The sequence below is a fragment of the Nerophis lumbriciformis genome, linkage group LG02 (assembly GCF_033978685.3).
Source record: "Nerophis lumbriciformis linkage group LG02, RoL_Nlum_v2.1, whole genome shotgun sequence".
In the NCBI taxonomy this organism is placed as follows: Eukaryota; Metazoa; Chordata; class Actinopteri; order Syngnathiformes; family Syngnathidae; genus Nerophis; species Nerophis lumbriciformis.
Window position 1 is genome coordinate 39,151,375 of NC_084549.2, and position 22,175 is coordinate 39,173,549.

Sequence of the window (22,175 nt, forward strand, 5' to 3'; positions counted from 1 at the left end):
AGGCGTTCGGGTGGCATCCTGACCAGATGCCCGGACAACCTCATCTGGCTCCTCTTGATGTGGAGGAGCAGCGGTTACTTTGATCTCCTTCCGGACGACAGAGCTTCTCACCCTATCTCTAAGGGAGAGCCCCTCCACCCGGCGGAGGAAACTCATTTCGGCCGCTTGTACCCGTGATCTTGTCCTTTCGGTCATGACCCAAAGCTCATGACCATAGGTGAGGATGGGAACGTAGATCGACCGGTAAATCGAGAGCTTTGCCTTCCGGCTCAGCTCCTTCTTCACCACAACAGATCGATACAGCGTCCGCATTACTGAAGACGCTGCACCGATCCGCCTGTCGATCTCACAATCCACTCTTCCCTCACTCGTGAACAAGACTCCGAGGTACTTGAACTCCTCTACTTGGGGCAAGATCTCCTCCCCAACCCGGAGATGGCACTCCACCCTTTTCCGGGCGAGAACCATGGACTCGGACTTGGAGGTGCTGATTCCCATCCCAGTCGCTTCACACTCGGCTGCGAACCGATCCAGTGAGAGCTGTAGATCTTGGCCAGATGAAGCCATCAGGACCACATCATCTGCAAATAGCAGAGACCTAATCCTGCAGCCACCAACATGGATACCCTCAACGCCCAGACTGCGCCTAGAAATTATGTCCATAAAGGTTATGAACAGAATCACCAAGGCTGCAACTAAGTCATGAAGCTTAATGCTAAAGGTCATGGTGATCGTGATTTGTTGTGGTGATATGTACTGGCTAATAAGAGTTTGCAAGTCTGTTATGGAAATGAAAGTCACCTTTAGCCCCCTTCTGCCTTTAGTGTTTTTGAAGGTTGATGAAGTGATGGAGAGCAGCACTCGCAGTGAATTAAATAGGAAGGAAGGAGTATTCCGCACAGCCACCCAAACATCATGACTGCCTTGGATCAATTGCTACACTCCCCGCAAAAGGGAAAGGTGGAGGGGGGGGGGGTCTTTTAATTTGTTTGTCTTGACTGCAGTGTGCAAACTATTAACTGCAGTGCCCACATACAGTAACCCAATTAAAAGGCAGTGACAAAAACTCAAACAGAGGCCCAGAGGGGGGAAACAGGGAGAGAAGCCGTTTACACAGTATGCCCTCATTTCTACCAGTCTGTCTCTGGGGCTCACACAGTTGACTTGGGAGCAGCTGGTGGGCTTGCAGATGGGAATGTGGAGGCAACAATGGTGGATTTTTTTTTGTTTGTTTTTGTTTGCTGCTTACGAACAAACAACAAACTACACATGCAAGGTTGTAGACATCCACAGAGTATTCCATTGGGTATCCTCCAACTTTTGATGAAACGTTCTACAACACAGACCAGTGGTTTATACTCGCTGGCCACTTTGATGGGTAAACTTGTAACATTTCATGAGCTCTTATACTATGAGAGTAGAGCTGACACTATCAAAGAGGTATATATTAAACGCAACTCAAGGCTCTGTCAGAGGTGACTGTTATATTCCTCTGCGCAGGAGCGCTTTCAGTAAGTCGGCCAGGTCAGTAAGGAGTACACATGTGTGGAACTCAGTACCTGAGGAGGTTAAACTGGTCACAACTTACAAGGCCTTCACACAAAAAATTTAAATGTGGCTTATCGAGGCCTACAGCTACCAGCACTAAAAGATGAGCCTGTTTTAATGCTAAGATACATGTTATGTTGTTTTTTTATCATATTGTATATGTATTGTGTGCCTTTTTTCTTTTTTTTCTCTCTTTCTTTTCTTTTTCTTTTAAATTGTAATTTTACTGCTTATTTTTTTCTACATCATGGCGAGATGAAAACTAGCCTTCTGGCTAATTCTGGCTTTTTTAACCATGTGTAATGTGTTTTTATGACAGTGCATTGTCCCCTTTGAAATAAACCAATCTAATGTCTATTACTGATTGTTCTGCAGTACATTCTCTTAAAGGTTGCAGCACACTGAGAGGGTTTATGTGCCTTTTCCTGTACCAAAATGTAATTCGATTTTTTCATGCAGTTTTTAAATCCAGTTGCATCCAGAGGAGTGTGTTGGTAATGTGAGAAAATGAGAAATCACTGCCACTTGCTTTGAAAATGAATATCCAGTTCACTGAAAGGCAATAATTCTTAGAGGAAAATTGTATGGATCCAGATTGAAGAAAGAGATAAAAAGTTTTGGCCCATATTGACATCTCAACTTTTATTACTACCGCATAGGATGTGATGATCCATAAAAAAAACTAAAAAAAATGGTTACTTGTGTTCCTCCTAGAAAAAAACCTGCAGTGAATGTGACAGATAACTATATATCAATATAAGCATCCAGGTTTCTGCAGTAGTATAACTTTAACAAGAGTACCCTAAGAGCACATACCTTCACCAAGGCTCAAACATCTACACTGTGATTCTTCATAGCTAAAATGAGGAACAGTTTAATTTCAAGAGAAAGGAGCCTCACTTTTAGTGTCCTGGCTAGTCCGTGAATATACTAATTTTAATGAAGTTAATTTGCATACCTGAGTAACCGTGCATGTCCCCACAGCAACTGTAACTCTGCACAACTATCTTATTGGCACAACATCATTAATCAGCAATGGTTGAATGGAGGCAACTGTGGCACACAAGAGTCAAGACACATGGCACAACATAGTTTCATCGGGCCCAGACTGGTTTGAAACATGTGTGACATATATACACTATATTGCCAAAAGTATTTGGCCATCTGCCTTGACTCACATATGAACTTGAAGTGCCATCCCATTCCTGACCCATTGGGTCAATATGATGTCGGTCCACCTTTTGCAGCTATTACAGCTTCAACTCTTCTGGGAAGGCTGTCCACAAGGTTGCGGAGTGTGTTTATAGGAATTTTCGATCATTCTTCCAAAAACGCATTGGTGAGGTCGCACACTGATGTTGGTCGAGAAGGTCTGGCTCTTACTCTCCGTTCTAATTCGTCCCAAAGGTGTTCTATCGGGTTCAGGTCAGGACTCTGTGCAGGCCATTCAAGTTCATCTACACCAGACTATGTCATCCATGTCTTTATGCACCTTGCTTTGAACACTGGTGCACAGTCATGTTGGAAGAGGAAGGGGCCCGCTCCAAACTGTTCCCGCAAGGTTGGGAGCATGGAATTGTCCAAAATGTCTTGGTATCCTGGAGCATTCAAAGTTCCTTTCACTGGAACTAAGGGGCCAACTCGACGTACTTTACATCACTGCATCTGACGCTTTGCATTGGACTTGGTGATGTATGGCTTAGATGCAGCTGCTCGGCCATGGAAACCCATTCCATGAAGCTCTCTGCGTACTGTAAGTGGGCTAATTGGAAGGTCACATGAAGGTTGGAGCTCTGTAACAACTGACTATGCAGAAAGTCTGCGACCTCTTTGCACTATGCGCTTCAGCATCCGCTGACACCTCTCTGTCAGTTTACGTGGCCTACCACTTCGTGGCTGAGTTGCTGTTGTTCCCCAAAATCTTCCATTTTCTTATAACAAAGCCGACAGTTGACTTTGGAATATTTAGGAGCAAGCAAATTGTACGACTGGATTTGTTGCACAGGTGGCATCCTATGACAGTTCCACGCTGGAAATCACTGAGCTCCTGAGAGCAGCCCATTCTTTCACAAATGTTTGTAGAAACAGTCTCCATGCCTAAGTGCTTGATTTTATACACCTGTGGCCGGGCCAAGTGATTAGGACACCTGATTCTCATCATTTGGATGGGTGGCCAAATACTTTAGGCAATATAGTGTACGTCTAACTATAGAGGCCGTCGCTAAACAGATATTTGCACTATCACCTGTCCTATAACAATGTCCTGGTATCGCTTCCCTCAATATTCTCATTCTAAAGTTGTTTTGCCACTAGTTTGGTGATGGTACGCACGATGGTCATTCACCAGCCATCACAATGTAACCTGTATGCATGTTCGAAATAAACTAATACCAAAGCCATAACCCACATGTCATTGCAACATCAATCCCATCTTAGGGCTGCACAGTTTTGGCCCCCCAAAAAAATCCAGATTTTTTTTTTCTCGGTAAACCGGATTTTCGATTATGATCTACGTCTTGTCGGAACAATCTACAAAATACAACAAAAGTGTTGCTGACATCATCATGTATCAATCATTCAATCAATCAATGTTTATTTATATAGCCCTAAATCACAAGTGTCTCAAAGGGCTGCACAAGCCACAACGACATCCTCGGTACAGAGCCTACATAAGGGCAAGGAAAAACTCACCCCAGTGGGACGTCGATGTGAATGACTATGAGAAACCTTGGAGAGGACCGCATATGTGGGTAACCCCCCCCCCCCCCTCTCTGTAATCTATAATGTAATATGATAATAAAAAAACAATAAAGAAACATGAATATATTCTAAAGACAAACCTTTGTGTCTTTATTCATTATTTGTATCAGCTTTTCAATACAGTATTTTCAAATGTTTGTTGTTTTTTTAATCTTATTCATACAATGTACTACGAGTACGCGTTGTGTTGCCCAAATGGTCCATTGGCCACACTTTGAATATCCCTAATTTACATATTTTACAAGGAAAGTGTTGCCAAACAGAGTGTCTAAGCTGTGTCTGCAAGTACTTTGACTTTAGCACTTAGCTGTTCCTGCATTATTGAAACAAGCAACAAACATAATATTCTGCAGGCTTTGCATGCATTCGGTTCTATGCACGCTCCCTGGGCTTGTGGAGGCGGATCTCCCCCCATGTGATGAATATTTTGCTTTTTGTGACTGCTTGTATATTTGATTGCCAAATGAATGCATGATGCAAAGACACACTCCTCATGTTTACTTGAATCCATACCGCTACTCACTAAATGTTACGTTAAAGTCGCAAAATTGGCACAGAGGAGAGGGAATTCATTGATTTTTACATGCGTTGCGATTCGGACATGGCCGATTGTAAAATCGATTTGTAAACGTCCAAAAATCTTTTTTTTTTTTTTAAATGTCAATAAAGTAATGCAGGCAGTTCTACAATGCACAATTAAGAAGCATAGTGCACGTCCTATGCGGTAGACTACGTGAGCGGACACGTTGCACTGTGAAAGATACCACCATCTGTAAAAAGCAAAGAAAATAACTCAGGCCATCGCAACGTTAATTGCTAAATAATTGCTTGCTTATTACGTCGAGGAAAATGTGTGATTTAGAGCACTGCTTCACGCAATAGGGCCCAAATACACCATGCCATCCTGACGCTATTTTACTGACACGTTCATCCCGACTCTCTACAGACAAACAAAATACAAGTCATGACCTCGCTGTTGAAAGCAAGTATATAAAGAATGCTTGTGTTTTGTAAAAGCGATTCTGTGCCAAGTATAAAGTCTAAAGTTAAGTTAATATTTTGTAATGGCTATGTTTTTTGTTCGTTTGAAAATGCACTACAGCTGTTATAAATGATTATACATTTTGAATGAGGATTGTTAATGTTGAGCTGCTGATCTAGAATAAATAATTCATTTGCATGTCAGAATTTTTTTTTTTCATACTTATGTTTGTATTTGAGCAGCAAAGCACTTTTTCTACTGCTGGTTTTGAAGTTCATGTTTTGTAAATGCAGTGTTTTTCTGCTCCTATGTTCCAGTTTTGCACACCTTTCCATGAATTAACTAAATGGAATTGAAATTCCTTAAATTGTTATTTCTTACTACAAATGTGCTGTTTTAAAAGTTGCAAGTGATTTATACTTATTTATTTAAACAAAAAGAAATGTAAAACTGCATCAGTATACCTAAATTAAAGATGCAGCAATAATTCATTTTTAATCGAAACATAGCTCCTGAATCGTAATCGAATCGTGAGGTGCCCACAGATTCCCACCACTGGTCTTCTCATGGCAAAGCAGGTGTGTGTGAGGTGTGTTGTGAAGCAGATACAATGCATCCGTCACAGTTCCATTATAATTTGTTTATGAGCGAAGGCGAACCCGGAAGCACCAAATCCGCATTTGTGAGTTTATTTGTGGCCATAATTGAATGAGTAAAGGGGAAACACGTGTGTGTGTGTGTGTGTGTGTGTGTGTGTGTGTGTGTGTGTGTGTGTGTGTGTGTGTGTGTGTGTGTGTGTGTGTGTGTGTGTGTGTGTGTGTGTGTGTGTTCTTGTATTTCTACTCTTCTTGAGACATCAACAAGGAAAAGTACCTTCCATATGAGGACCGGTGAAGAAGTTAGGACCGAAATCGTGGTCCCAATATGGAAAACCATTGCATCTAATAGAGAATGTCTCATTTGCACCCCTGGTGGTGATATCTATCAAAATTAGGGTGGTCCCAAAAAGGAGGGATTTTTCAAATTGACTGTGTGTCGGTTTTAAAAGTGATCCCCCTCTGGTCAACATATGTAATAACAAGTGTGTGTAAGAAATTGAAATGCTCCCCCTTTGGCAAAAATGTATACAAAAATAAATACATATGTATATAGAGACATACTGTAATAACTTGAAATAAATATTGAAGATTAAAAATCAATTACAAACAAAACATACAACAAAAATAACTAAAAGCTTTTCTTTTTTATATTTGGAAGGATTGTATATATTATTATTGTTGTTGTAAGGACTTGGACTATGGCGTGGTTTGTTTTCCCATGGTGCAAATGATTTGGCGTGAAGGTAAATACATATTTAATTTTAACACTCAAAAAAGGAATAAACAAAAGGCGCGCACAAGGGCGGAAGTACAAAACTTGGCTATAAAAACAAAACCTCGCACAAAGGCAGAACTATGGACAAAAAAACAAAAGACACTAACTGTGGCATTAATCAACAAAACTTACTTGCGATGACGTGAACAGGGCAGCATGGACTATGAACATGAAACAGAGTGTCAAGAGTGTGTCAAGAGTGATGTCGCCAGGCTGACTGCCTGGCAACTACAGGCTTAAATAGTGATGACATGATTAGTGAAAACAGGTGCGTGACTCAAAATGTGAAAACGTGAGAAAGGTGCGTGACATGACGATGTGAACCAGGTGAAACTAATGGTTACTATGGTGACAAAGGGAGTGAAGACAAGAACTAAAAAGTGTCCAAAAACCAAGCAAAACATAACTAAACAAAACATGATCACAGACATGACAGTTGTAAATACAAATATTTGCATATCTAGAAAGGGTGGTCCTAAAGAGGTAGGCCTTTTTCCGAGGTCTTAAGAAGGTAACAAATACAACAATGTGTGTGTGTGTGTGTGTGTGTGTGTGTGTGTGTGTGTGTGTGTGTGTGTGTGTGTGTGTGTGAGAGTGCGTGCGTGCGTGTGTGGAGCTCACGCAGGAAGTAAGAGTCTAGTTTGGAGGCAGGAGACCTGATAGGGAGGAACATCGATTTGACTATTTTCTTGTTTTTATCCTCATCATAATTAATTAATCGCATTCCGGCCACCCCCATGGGACTCATCAATAGGTTTGGAACTGAAGAAGCCTTTTGCATGAAAGGTGAAACAAATACAACCTTTGCTGAATACCATGATCTGGACTGACAAGGCACACCGTCACGTCTTCATTAACTTCCACAAAGGTTGTCAGTAAATATTTTTTCACATTTAACAGCTGACAATTTATTGTTGGCTATAAAGGGGATCAAAACTTTGAAACCAGTTTTGTCACTCACACAAAATTAATACAACTATTTTTATCTTCAGAAGACTCACAGAGTACTGCAATAAATCTGAATAACAATTGGTTATTGGGATGGTGTGCTTTGTTTCCAGACTCAAAGAGAAATCTACTCTGCATTAAAAACAAATATGTTTTTGTATTTGATGTTTTTTAAACAAATCAAAAAAAAAAAAGAGAGCTGAAAGAGTTGTTTTTGAACTTAGTTGTCGATGAATCAATCTGCCTCACAAATGTGATTAATGGTGAGCAGAGGAGCCGGACCCTTGACCTTTCACACCAAAACACATCTACAGGGAGACAATTTGAGAAAAATGAGATGGCACAACACACAACTAAGCCTGATTGCTGAATGGCTAAGTCAGAGCATAGTAAGGACGCTGCATGGCTGCCTACTCACATTTGAAACAATTGCAAGCGACAGCACAGCACAACGGTGCCAACGCTTAACACCAACACAAACACATTGTGAGTTACAGATTACTCGTGTTCTACAAACAGTCTTTTATTTTCAGTCAGCAGAATTTATAATTTAATTTTCCTGTATACAAAGAGTCTTTTATGACTAAAATACTACAAGAATCAATAATTTTAATGTTGGGGGTTTACTACAATCATCTGTATTCATTTTTGGCTTTAATACTTGCCAAGCACGGGTGTTAGAGGCATAAGATGTGTTGTTCCGATTGCTGTTTCTTTCTTATCTTTTTTTGTTAATAACGTGCTTCATTTGTCACTAGGGCTGCACATCTAATCGAATAAACATAAATGTTTTAACAACTTAATAACTAGGACTGCAACTAACAATTATTTTGATAGTCTATTAGTCAACCATTATCTAAACCAGTGATTTTCAACCACTGTGCCGCGGCACACTAGTGTGCCGTGAGATACAGTCTGGTGTGCCGTGGGAGATTATCTAATGTCACCTATTTGGGGTAAAAAATTATTTTTTGCAAACCAGTAATTATAGTCTGCAAATGATGTGTTGTTGTTAAATGTCGGTGCTGTCTAGAGCTTGGCAGAGTAACCCTGCCATACTCTTTCATATCAGTAGGTGGCAGCAGGTAGCTAATTGCTTTGTAGATTTCGGAAACAGCGGGAGGCAGTGTGCAGGTAAAAAGCTTTCTAATGCTTAAACCAAACATAAACAAAAGGTGAATGCTCCTAATAAAGGGCATTGAAGTTTAGGGAAGGCTCTGCAGAACGAGACTAAAACTGAACTGGCTACAAAGTAAACAAAAACAGAATGCTGGACGACAGCAAAGACTTACTGTGGAGCAAAGATGGCGTCCACAATGTACATCCGAACATGACATGACAATCAACAATGTCCACGCAAAGAAGGATGAAAACAACGGAAATATCCTTGATTGCTAAAACAAAGTAGATGCGGGAAATATCGCTCAAAGGAAGACATGAAACTGCTACAGGAAAATACCAAAAAAAGAGAAAAAGCCACCAAAATTGGAGCGCAAGACAAGAACTAAAACACTTCACACAGGAAAACAGCAAAAAAATTCCAAATAAGTCAGGGTGTGATGTGACAGGTGGTGACAGTACACCTACTTTGAGACAAGAGCTATATTGATGCATGCTTGGTTATGGTTTAAATTCATATCTAACAATTGCGACAACAACTTTTTTCTGTCAACTGAGTTCCGTTGTTTAATGATTTCTGCTGTGTGTGCCTCCGGATTTTGTCAACACAAAAAATGTGCCTTGGCTCAAAAAATGTTGAAAATCACTGATCCAAACGAGTGGTCGACTAATCAGATAATAAAGCGTACACATATTCAATAGATCAAATTTTTCCATCGACTTCTAAATGCAGCTTAAGTTATTTTGGGCGCGTGCTTACTAACAACAAATACGATTGATTTATTCATAAATATGTTTTTGTACTATAACTGTGCTGCTCATTCAGCGTTTACAAAAAATAAAATGACTAATACAATGTTGTCCATTTAAAAGAATGGAAAGGCAAAGTGCTAAAAAGACAACAAGTAACCTTCTTTATGTATTTAAAAAACAGTTAAAATAGCAGCCATGAAAACAAACAACAAAACACAAAATACATAACATAACTTCCTCAAAAAGAAAAGCATGTTGTGATGTTTAAACAGCTGCACACTGGTATATTGACTATTGATTAACTCTTGGCAGTTTTAGCACTCTAATAGACTCAATGTGTAGAATTATATGTTTGATTAATTATTCAAATGTTGGCTATTGAATAGATTGTATGTCCGCATTGGTGCTTGTCTGTCTCTCTCCCTCTCTCTCTCGGCATTGCAAATTTAAGCTGCTTTAAAACATACTTTGATTGATGTAGACCAGTGGTTCTTAACCTGGGTTCGATCGAACCCTAGGGCTTCGGTGAGTCGGGCTCAGGGGTTCGGCCGTGGTCAAAACACACCCGACTCATCGTGTAAATACAAACTTCTCCCTATCGGCGTATTACGGATACGGCAACAGCAGAAGTCAGACTGATTAGCAGGTGTGTAATTTGTTGTGAGTTTATGCACTGTGTTGGTTTTGTTCTTTGAGCAAGATGATGTTCATGCATGGTTCATTTTGTGCACCAGTAAAAAAAACATGGTAACACTTTAGTATGGGGAACATATTCACCATTAATTAGTTGCTTATTAACATGCAAATTAGTAACATATTGGCTCTTAACTAGTCATTATTAAGTACTTCTTAATGCCTTATTCGGTATGGCCCTATTATAACCCTAACCCTCTAACCCTAACCCTAACAAATAACTCTAAATTAAGTCTTTGTCATATAACTTTGTCTTGAAATTGAAAAAAAAAAAACATTTTATTTTTCACTAAAGAAGGGTTCGGTGAACGCGCATATGAAACTGGTGGGGTTCGGTACCTCCAACAGGGTTAAAAACCACTGATGTAGACAAAGTTTAGCTGACTTGACTTCGGCTAAAATGATAGTTCGTTATTTTTCACACAACTTTGTCTCACTCTTGTTGGCCAGCTAACAAGGTAGAAGCTAACACTCTTACAGAGGATGAGACCGCATCCTCCCTCCAAATGTCCGACATCAAGTCTCCGCTTTAAATGCCTGCATAACATAGATGTACTGCCATAAAAACACGGTCTGCTTTGCAAATTGAGCAAGGTATTCATGTTTTTAACAAGAATAAGAGGAAATATCCTCACACTTTGTTTATGCAAGTGACCTCACGGCCGGAAAAACACAAATGTTCACTATTGTCAACAAATATAATTGTCGGCGACAAATTTTATTGTTGACATTTGTCGACAATGTCGACTAATCGTTGCAGCCTTAGCGATGACGTAACCGCAGGAGATGGAGGTTTTTTTTTCTCGCCGTCGTCAGCATTTGAGTGACAGACATGTTCACCGATTAGAACTGTTGAGCCTTGCGTTTGTTTGTCTCTCGCTTCAAAAAGATGAATATTTTTGCTTAGGAGTAAACAAGTTAAAAACTATTGAGCATGCAGACTGATTCTCTTGTTTTTGCAAAATAGCCTCATACAGAGAGGATATACTGTACTGATGTATTTTTACACCAATTACTCAGAGTAGGGAGTGGGAAACAATAGCATAGTGTTGCCTCTCTTTTCGGATTAGAAAAACATTGTCGCCAAAAGTTTGCCTCGGTTTTCTCCAGACTGATACGAAACTATGCACCTTGCAAACTAGTCAGTTTGCCCGTATATCATTTAGTGAAATCGAGCACCAAAAGAAAGATTGCCATGCATTGCTGACTCAGTCATACCAGTTATCCTACGTGTTTGTATGTCGCACACATGGACACAGATAAATCCAGGCATGCTGGGTTGTGAACAGTTATCTTCTTTACTGCAACACACAGCATTCATCAATCCATCCATTTTCTACCGCTTGTCCCTTTTTGGGGTCGCGTGGGGGTACTGGAGCCTATCTCAGCTGCATTCGAGACAGACAACATTCACACTCACATTCACACACTAGGGACAATTTAGTGTTGCCAATCAACCTATCCCCAGGTGCATGTTTTTGGCGGTGGGAGGAAGCCGCAGTACCCGGAGAGAACCCACGCAGTCACGGGGAGAACATGCAAACTCCACACAGAAAGATCCCGTCTCAGGACTTTCGTATTGTGAGACACATGCACTAACCCCTGTACCACCGTACTACCCAACACACAGCACATCAGCGACTATTACAGAATCATACAATAATGCCGCACATTGTGTACTCCAAACTATGCACACAAAATCTGTAATGGGTATTCATACAATATACAGGGTACACCACATTAATGACCAAAAGGTGCGTAAACTGCTACTTCGTTCATAACAACTTCCGCAACAAACACAACTTTCATATTCCTAAATGTTAATTATTTATGCTAAAACCACAATTCAGTTGCATTAACACTGCAAACGGCTCATATAGACTTGGTAGCCACAAGTGTTACAAGTTAAAAGTATTATTTTGACATGCTTTCTTAGGGGCAAGCACATTAGCAAATATTACAGCATCATGTGGCGACAAAGGATAAATACATAGTGTACTGAATATTGGGAAACCCCATAGATGTCAGGTGCCTTTCTGAAATTTAGCAATATTTTTGTAATTTTTTCACATATACATTCTGTTTTAAAAGTAGTCACACTCTGTACCAATATAGATACCAATCCCTCGTCCCCATCCCTGCACGAGGAACACTTGGCATGCACATGTGATGCCTTCACAATGTGATTACATGTGGGTTATAGATGGGGTTTTTTGTCACAGGAGACCCCAGATCAGCCAGAGCTTACAAGAGATGCTTGTCCTGGCTCAGCTGAGCCAGGACAAGGATCTCATCCTGACCGTGACAGTGACAGTAATGTAAGAAACTCTGAAATAATTTTTTTCTCATGTATTCGTAATATAATTCCAAAACATGCACCTCATTGAATCGTCCATGACTTCGCTACTGCACATGTTTTCCATGTGTATATATTTTGGATATAGACCATTAAATAGCTAATGTGCTGTGGAGAAGATATGTTTTGAGAATGTAATAATAAATTTAGAGAATAATAATTATATTGTTATTGTGTATTACAGGAAATATATATAATGTGTAATAAAGAGAAGAAACTTGGGAAGCTTCAAAGATTGTTCGTGTCTTCACTCTCCTTAAACATTGTTTTCCAGGGGTTAGACAATTAACACAACATTTGTGTCTACTGCACTCCCACGCCTGTGAGACCTGTAACACACACAAATGTCCCAACTGTGCTAACTTAACTTTTATTTGGTCTGGTTTGCTTTTTTTGTTTTTATCTTCTATTTGCACTACAGGATGATGATTTATTCATTTTTTTCTATTAATTCTAATCTACTTATAATCAATTCTTAATAACCCAGGACCTCCTATTCTATTTCAAATATTATGTGCATGCTATCTTTCTTGTGGTACTCATTGGACTAAATATTGCACCTTGGGTGCTAAATTGCCATCTCATGTGTCTCGTGTCTCCTGGTATGACAATAAAGTTCCTTGGATACTTGAACAAAATTAAATACAGACACAGGTAGAGAGCATTCGTATTAACCCGTGAACCTCATAGTCTTAGAACACTATTACAATGGGTCTTATGAATTATTTTGTTACTGTATGAGTGAAATAAGTATTTCATCCCCAGAAAAACCTCTGACCTTCATTGAGAGGTTATGTGGACATGAGGCACACAAAGGAATTATCTCCTTTTAGCATAAGCTTAGTGATAAATAGACCACTGGCGGCTCGATAACTAGAAAATGGAACAGATACAAGATAACAGGATATTGCTCTCTCTATGGAGCTCAATGGGAGAGCTATTGGCAAGCATGTTAGTCAGATGTTTCCTGTTGGTTACTGGGGTTGTGCAAATTTCAGGGGTATTTTCTGTCATTGCTCTTTACAGATAATCTCCAAATTATAAAGGTCTGAGGCTGTTGCTTGGAAAGTTTCAAGTCCCTCCACATATTTTCTATGGGATTCAGGAGACTGGCAAGACCACTAGTAGAGCCAACAAGAACAGGACTAATTTCTCTGTGGGTCAGAATTATTGCTGTCTAGTAGAAGATCAAGTATTTATTACAAACCCCGTTTCCGTATGAGTTGGGAAATTGTGTTAGATGTAAATATAAACAGAATACAATGATTTGCAAATCCTTTTCAACCCATTTTCAATTGAATGCACTACAAACAAGATATTTGATGTTCAAACTCATAAACTTTATTTATTTTTTGCAAATAATAATTAACTTAGAATTTCATGGCTGCAACATGTGCCAAAGTAGTTGGAAAAGGGCATGTTCACCACTGTGTTACATGGCCTTTCCTTTTAACAACACTCAGTAAACGTTTGGGAACTGAGGAGACACATTTTTTAGGCTTCTCAGGTGGAATTCTTTCCCATTCTTGCTTGATGTAAAGCTTAAGTTGTTCAACAGTCCAGGGGTCTCCGTTGTGGTATTTTAGGCTTCATAATGCGCCACACATTTTCAATGGGAGACAGGTCTGGACTACAGGCAGGCCAGTCTAGTACCCGCACTCTTTTACTATGAAGCCACGTTGATGTAACATGTGGCTTGGCATTGTCTTGCTGAAATAAGCAGGGGCGTCCATGGTAACGTTGCTTGGATGGCAACATATGTTGCTCCAAAACCTGTATGTACCTTTCAGCATTAATGGCGCCTTCACAGATGTGTATGTTACCCATGTCTTGGGCACTAATACACCCCCATACCATCACAGATGCTTGCTTTTCAACGTTCTTTTTCTCTTTGGTCCGGAGAACACGACGTCCACAGTTTCCAAAAACAATTTGAAATGTGGACTCGTCAGACCACAGAACACTTTTCCACTTTGTATCAGTCCATCTTAGATGAGCTCAGGCCCAGCGAAGCCGACGGCGTTTCTGGGTGTTGTTGATAAATGGTTTTCGCCTTGCATAGGAGAGTTTTAACTTGCACTTACAGATGTAGCAACCAACTGTAGTTACTGACAGTGGGTTTCTGAAGTGTTCCTGAGCCCATATGGTGATATCCTTTACACACTGATGTCGCTTGTTGATGCAGTACAGCCTGAGGGATAGAAGGTCACGGACACTGAGCATTTAATGGAATCTACTTTTATACCCAATCATGGCACCCACCTGTTCCCAATTTGCCTGTTCACCTGTGGGATGTTCCAAATAAGTGTTTGATGAGCATTCCTCAACTTTATCAGTATTTATTGCCACCTTTCCCAACTTCTTTGTCACGTGTTGCTGGCATCAAATTCTAAAGTTAAAGATTATTTGCAAAAAAAAAAATGTTTATCAGTTTGAACATCAAATATGTTGTCTTTGTAGCATATTCAACTGAATATGGGTTGAAAATGATTTGCAAATCATTGTATTCCGTTTATATTTAACACAATCTCCCAACTCATATGGAAACGGGGTTTGTACATCCATCCATTTTCTACCGCTTGTCCTTTTTGGGGTCACAGGGGGTGCTGGAGCCTATCTCAGCTGCATTCGGGTGGAAGGCGGGGTACACCCTGGACAAGTCGCCACCTCATCTTAGGGCCAACACATACAGACAGACAACATTCACACTCACATTCACACACTACTTACATGCAATAAAATACAACTACAATTTTAAATGTTAGTTTTATTTCTGGATTTTCTGTTGTAACTATCCCCATTGTGTCTTTTTGTTAAAATAAACCTATCATACATACATTCTGGACTTCATATTTTTGTAACGGGGCATCAAATAATTAGTTCCCTGGCTGTAAATATATAATTTTACATTAACAATTGGCATGGTCACTAATGTCTGACGTCATAGTTAGTTATCTAATCTTGCTGTATATGTCCTAGATCTGTGAGTGAAAACTGTACTTTATCTGCTATAGAACAGAAAGTAAACTGCCCCTTTGCCTCCAAATGTAAGGAATATCAACAGAGAAAATATAAAAAAACAAAAAGAGAGCTATAGTTGCATATCTGCCTGCTGTTTGCTCAGTGCTGTGCTTCAAAACAGGTTCATCAAACTTGACTATAAAAAATTGCCTATTCAGTGCAACATAAGTGGTATACTAGAAAAAGAAGTTCTGAAGGTATCACCAAAATCAAACATCATATTTAGCACGTCGAGCAGAGTAGAACATTTTGAAAAATATTACCACAGCTGTCAAGTTCAAACTGTGACGGTGAAAAAGACAAAGTGGCGTGTGAGCTGTAATAAAACACAGCTCGCTTAAAGGGGTCATAGTATGATTTTTTTTCTACATTCAAGACACTTCCTTGTGGTCAACCTAACATGTCTTGGTGGTTCTTTGGTCAATATTTTTCATAGATTAGGTTTTATAGACCTTCTTCAAGCCGCTTTCTGCCCCTCTCTCCAGTGCGTGCCGTTTTGAGGGCGGTCTTATTTACGTGCCTCCACTTCGACGGCTTCTTCCCCCCACCAACCATGTTGTAGTTTTTAGCGCTCTTACAGTATAAGGAGTCTACTGACAGATATAAGTTATATCAATACACTACTTTCTATTACAAATGGCAACAGTTTGCCCCACAACAAGATAGAGAAAAATGAGGAACTTATTGACGACCGTGTGTCATGTTCTGTGGTCATGTTTTGTTTAGTTATGTTCTGTTGGTTTAAGACTATTTTAGTTCCTGTTTACGCTCCATTGTTTGGTCAACTCATAGTTTTCACCTGTCTCATTTGTTTGAATCACACCTGTCGCTAATCAAGACTTTATTATTTAAGCCTGTAGTTGCCAGGTAGCCGGCCTGGCGACATTGCTCATTTCATACTCTTTATCTGCTCTGTTCATGCTCGTTTCATGCCATAGATTCCTGCTCTACCAAGTAAGTTTTTGTTTATTAATGCCAGTTAGTGAGTTTTGTTTCATGTCCATAGTCGGCCTATGTGCTAGTTTTTGTTTCCCACGCTAAGTTTGTGCCTCCGATGTGAGCGCCTTTTGTTTGTACCCCTTTTTATAGTCGAAATTAAATCATGTATTTACCTTCAAGCCATGACTGGTCTGGTCCGGTTGCATTCCGGGAAAACAATACTCGCAACAAGCTGCAAGATAGTCCACGTCGTGACACAGTGTCCTACAATGGCAGACTTGCACAAAGGACTTCGGGTAAAATTTCGCCATAAATGGAGATATTCCCTGACGTCACTAATTGGGCGAATTCCAAACATGTCTCTATCTATCAAGATAATTGTATACCTCCAACTTTGCAAGAAGAGTTTCAAGAAAGCCATGTTTTTGTTCCAGCATGTGCATAAAAGCATACTTAAATTAATTGGATGTGGTTCTTGATCAGACATTAAAACCTTTTCTTGCCTGCATATCCATCCATCCATCCATTTTCTACTGCTTGTCCCTTTCGGGGTCGCGGGGGGTGCTGGAGCCTATCTCAGCTGTATTCGGGCGGAAGGCGGGGTACACCCTGGACAAGTCGCTACCTCATCGCAGGGCCAACACAGATAGACAGACAACATTCGCACTCACATTCACACACTAGGGCCAATTTAGTGTTGCCAATCAACCTATCCCCAGGTGCATGTCTTTGGAGGTGGGAGGAAGCCGGAGTACCCGGAGGGAACCCACACAGTCACGGGGAGAACATGCAAAACAAACTCCACACAGAAAGATCCCGAGGCACATGAACTAACCCCTGTTACATCGTGCTGCCCCATAAAACATTCTTATATTAATTTGATGTGGTTCTTGATCAGACAATAAAACCTGTTCTTGCCTGCATATCGTCGTATCTTGATAAACATACCTTTTATAAAAGTAAACAAACACAATAACATGATTATATCTAGTCTTCCCAGTGACCTTTGAAACATACGGCAAACATCCCACATGCAGAGAGAAGCGGCGTCTGTTGCTCGGGGGTTGTTTGGGGGGACACATAGGCTTGTCACAGTGATGGAGACAAATGATTAGGCTGACTTGCTGTGAACGATGAGTCAGCCATCCCCACGGACATACACAAGGCTGTGGGTCGGCGGCGAGAGTACGGAGGGGGAAATAAACACCGGAACTATCCGAGGTGCTGAAATATGGAACAATCAAAGCAGCCTTTACATTCATTGTAATTGAGGAGGGCAGGTGTTAGAGATGTGGCATATGGTGTGAAAATGTAACGCGTTAGTCAGTAAACTGCGCTCTAATCACACACCAACGTGCAGTCCTAAATCTGTTATTTAGAGTCCAAAGTGGAGGAAGAATCAGCTGAGTGTAATCCCCTCTGATACCAAGTCCAACAGAATGTCAAGGAAGTACTTTTATGTCCCTTGTAAAAGCTCAGTCAGTCCCTCGTGACAAGTGTATCGGGTCGTTAAGTTATTGGCAGACTCCCCCAACCTCTCCTTACACGCAAACAACATGAAATAGACACTGTGCATTATAGGGTATGCATCTGACTGCAGTTATCCCTTTTTTGCAATCATTCTATCTGTGCCTTCTGGTAAAGAAAACATGTCTGTTTGCCAAACTGTTTGGTGCCATGACACAGAGTCGTACGCTGCAGTAGAAAACACCAAGTTAAGGTAATTTTGATGCGGCACTTCAAGGCACTAAGGTGATCAGCTGCATGGTGATGTAACTCTTGTATAGCAATTCCATTCTTCTTATTGCTTTGCTGACTGGTACTAACTTCACTATAGTTAACCTCATTTGACACTTATGGCACCTATTGTATATATCTGTATCTAAAAATGTTGTCTCCAGGTATATTTAGACACAATGGTAATTTTAGGCTGTTTTTCTTACAATTTTCAGCACATTTTGGAACGCCCACTTTTAGCTCCAAAATGTGGGCAGGCCTTCATCAGTCTGCTGACTTCACCTACAGAAGACTGGAGGCAATTTAATTTTGCTTAGTATTATTTTTTGGTAGCATCTTCATCCCGATATTTTTTGCACATACTTTGGAAGAATGATCAAATATGTCTGCCAGATGCATTGTTGCAGGTGGTAGCAATACAACTAAAAAAGGGGTCAGCCTGCATACATTTACATTTACAAATGATGGGAATATGTGGAACATATGGACCTCTCCAGTCCAATTAACTCGTGCAAAATGGGAAAAACCACGTGAGAGGAGTGCAATTTGCAGCGATCATTTCAATGATTCCGACTTCAAAGACGAAGGGTTCTGGTCAGAGTTTAAAATGGGAAAAAAAATAAAAAGACTCAAGCCAAATCAGGAACACCCTCGAGGGGGTGAAAGAATGAGTCAGAACCTGCGGGAAAACTGAGAAAGAAAAGCAGAACGGGCACTCAAAAACAAGAGAAACAAGAAAGTAAGCCGCTAGCATTTCCATTTGTCCTCTTCTATTGATGTTTTACTCAAGATTCTTGAGGAAACATAGGCTATGATGTCCAAGGAAGAGAAGATGGCCAAGCAGGGAAGTCTGGAAATATCTTTTTTTTTTTCTCATGTTTTTTAAACACATCAGTTTTGAAGTTAAAAAAAATGGTAAATGGGTTATACTTGTATAGCGCTTTTCTACCTTCAAGGTACTCAAAGCGCTTTAACACTATTTCCACATTCACACACACATTCACATACTGACGGCGGGAGCTGCCATGCAAGGCCCTAACCACGACCCATCAGGAGCAAGGGTGACGTGTCTTGCTCAAGGACACAACGGACGTGACGAGGTTGGTAAAAGGTGGGGATTGAACCAGGAACACAGCCACTCACCCAACCGCACCGCGCCATACCCCAGCAACAATGAACCAGGGCGCCAATTACGTGACCAAAATAATAGCTTTACATGCGTTTACCTACATGCAGGGAAATAGACTCCAGTTCTGTATATGACGTCACGCCAATTTAGCGAGTTTGGTGCGTTTTACAAAATAATAAAGCCACAAATCATATGGGATATTAACTTCGCTGAACGTCTATTTTTTATTTTTTATTTTTTTTTTTAATACACACCGAGCACCCACTGGCAGAAATGTAGCTCGGCAGCAGAAGCTAGGTTGGCATTAATTCATTGCTCCATTGTATTGTACTCCAGTGGTGGGCCGTCAGGGCCAGCAAGGCCTTCTCTGTTGGCCTAACATAGCCAGAAATCATGATCGTAATTAAAGATACAATTATTTTTTTAATTGACTTTCCCTAAATATCTAAAATTATTCATATTCTCTTCATGTGATATTATGCTCCTTCCAGTGCTGTGGTTTTTAGTTTTAGTTTGTATCTAATCAGAATTCAGCTAGCTTATGTTGCCATGCTGTACGAAATCTGATCGAGGTCTTCAGAATCAACAATGTGGGCGTACGTGCACTGTAAGTGAACGGGCACATACAGTTGATAGACAGTTGCGATAGCCAATCAGATCCCGAGTTGTTGTCAGTAAGGCCTTCGAGATGGCCTCACTTTGAATGTGACATTTACGCATCCTGTGATTGGACACTCATCGGGACCTTTAGCGGATTAATTTGAGAACACACAGAGTTGATAGACAGTTGTGATAGCCAATCAGATCACAAGTTGTTGACAGTAGCTGTCAAAGTTGTAAACTCTTGTTGTTAAAGTGTGTCATGCTTGTCATTTAATTAACATTGTTACATGTGTATTTGTCGCCATCATGTGGTCAGGGCAGTTAATTTATCTTTGAGAAGTGTGTACTTTGAATCAAACTTTATTGACCGGAAGTAGCGTAAGCCAAGCAGAGAAATTTACGGTATATTTTTTAATTGCTGATGCGTTTTAATTGATTTTTAAATGAGCCAGAAAATAACCCGTTTGGTATACTGTTGATGTGATTCAATGCTCAGGGTGTAAATGTGTTCCTGTATAGCATGGGTGTCAAACTCTGGTTTGGTGGTAGCGGTTGTGTTATTGTGCTGCAAAGGGTTCTGGGTATTTGTCTGTTGTGTTTATGTTGTGTTACGGTGCGGATGTTCTCCCGAAATGTGTTTGTCATTCTTGTTTGGTGTGGATTCACAGTGTGGCGTATATTTCTAACATTGTTAAAGTTGTTTATACGGGCACCCTCAGTGCAACCTGTATCGCTGTTGATGAAGTATGCGTTGCCGCACATATCTTGTGATTGGGCCGGCACGTTGTTAGAATGGATGTAAAGCGGACGTGACGACAGTTCATAGCGTACGTTAAAGGCAGTGTCTTTAAGGCACACCCCCAAGACTGTGGTCCGGGTGGGCTACGAGATATAATGACTGATGAACACCTTTGTTGGATAATGAAGGTTGCCTCAGCTCAAAGCCTGAGCCCCGACATTAATGAACTAGCATCCAAGAAAAGATGCCAGGTATCTGGCTTGGGCACGTCAGATTAGATCAGTGTGTTGCAAACTGAGCAGTTTAAAGTCCTGATTGGTTGGTTTATTCATTGTTATTTTATTTTCAAATGTATTAGCCTGTGGAAAAAGTTAATGTTGATATTTACCTCAGAAGGCTGCAAATAGAAAATAGGCATTCAATTTGTTTTTAAATTGTATTTGATATGCCATTGATATTTTTGAATTATTATTATTATTATTATTATTTGACCCGAGGGTCCCTGGTTCAATCCCCACCTAGTACCAACCTCGTCATGTCCGTTGTGTCCTGAGCAAGACACTTCACCCTTGCTCCTGATGGGTGCTGGTTAGCGCCTTGCATGGCAGCTCCCTCCATCAGTGTGTGAATGTGTGTGTGAATGGGTAAATGTGGAAGTAGTGTCAAAGCGCTTTGAGTACCTTGAAGGTAGAAAAGCGCTATACAAGTACAACTCATTTATCATTTATTTATTTATTTGAAACTCGATTTTGCATGTCACTATAAAGTTCTATAAGCCTTGGTTGTTCAATATTCAATGCAAAACTTGTTTGGGTCCCTATTAAACGGTTAATTTGTTCAACCTTGGCCCGCGGCTTTGTTCAGTTTTAAATGTTGGCCCACTCTGTATTTGAGTTTGACACCCCTGGCGTATAGTATTTCTCCAGCAATGATCATGTGGTGACATCAATTATGGTATTTTAAGAGGTAATCATTGAAGTCGGAGATCACTGAAGAGCCTAGGTGGGAAACGCACGGCCCGCCACTGTTGTACTCACATGTGTCTCTTTTAGAATACCATGCTTCAAATATTACACTCACAGACCAACTCCATCTAAACGTGCAATTTAAGCAACAGGTGCAGAAGCATCCCCCATTGCTACAAAAACGGCCATTTATCACCAGCATCTCGGATGAGGGTGATGTCACAGGTCTGTAAACAGCTGGGGTCTTTTTGCGCGGGCACTGCGGAGACCAGGCGGGTGTGGTGACTGCATTCTTCGACGCGCTCTGACGTGCGCAATGTTCCGCCATGTCTGACTATTATACACGCCTGGACGTGCCTTCCAAGTTCACATCACCGGGATTTTTTTTTTTTTTTTTTTTTGCAAATGTCGCGTTTTGGGGGTTTTTCAAACACACTCCACCCCCACCATCACCACTCCAGCCAGCCGGAAGGTGCACGGCGCCGCGCGCCACCAAGTCGGCGTTCGCG

General features: G+C 40.6%; 1 protein-coding gene across 4 annotated transcripts in view; it reads right to left on the reverse strand.

The window, feature by feature from the left end:
• The window catches only part of adgra1b (adhesion G protein-coupled receptor A1b), a 522,173-nt gene that overhangs the window by 133,354 nt on the left and 366,644 nt on the right, over positions 1 to 22,175 (reverse strand). The window lies entirely within an intron of this gene.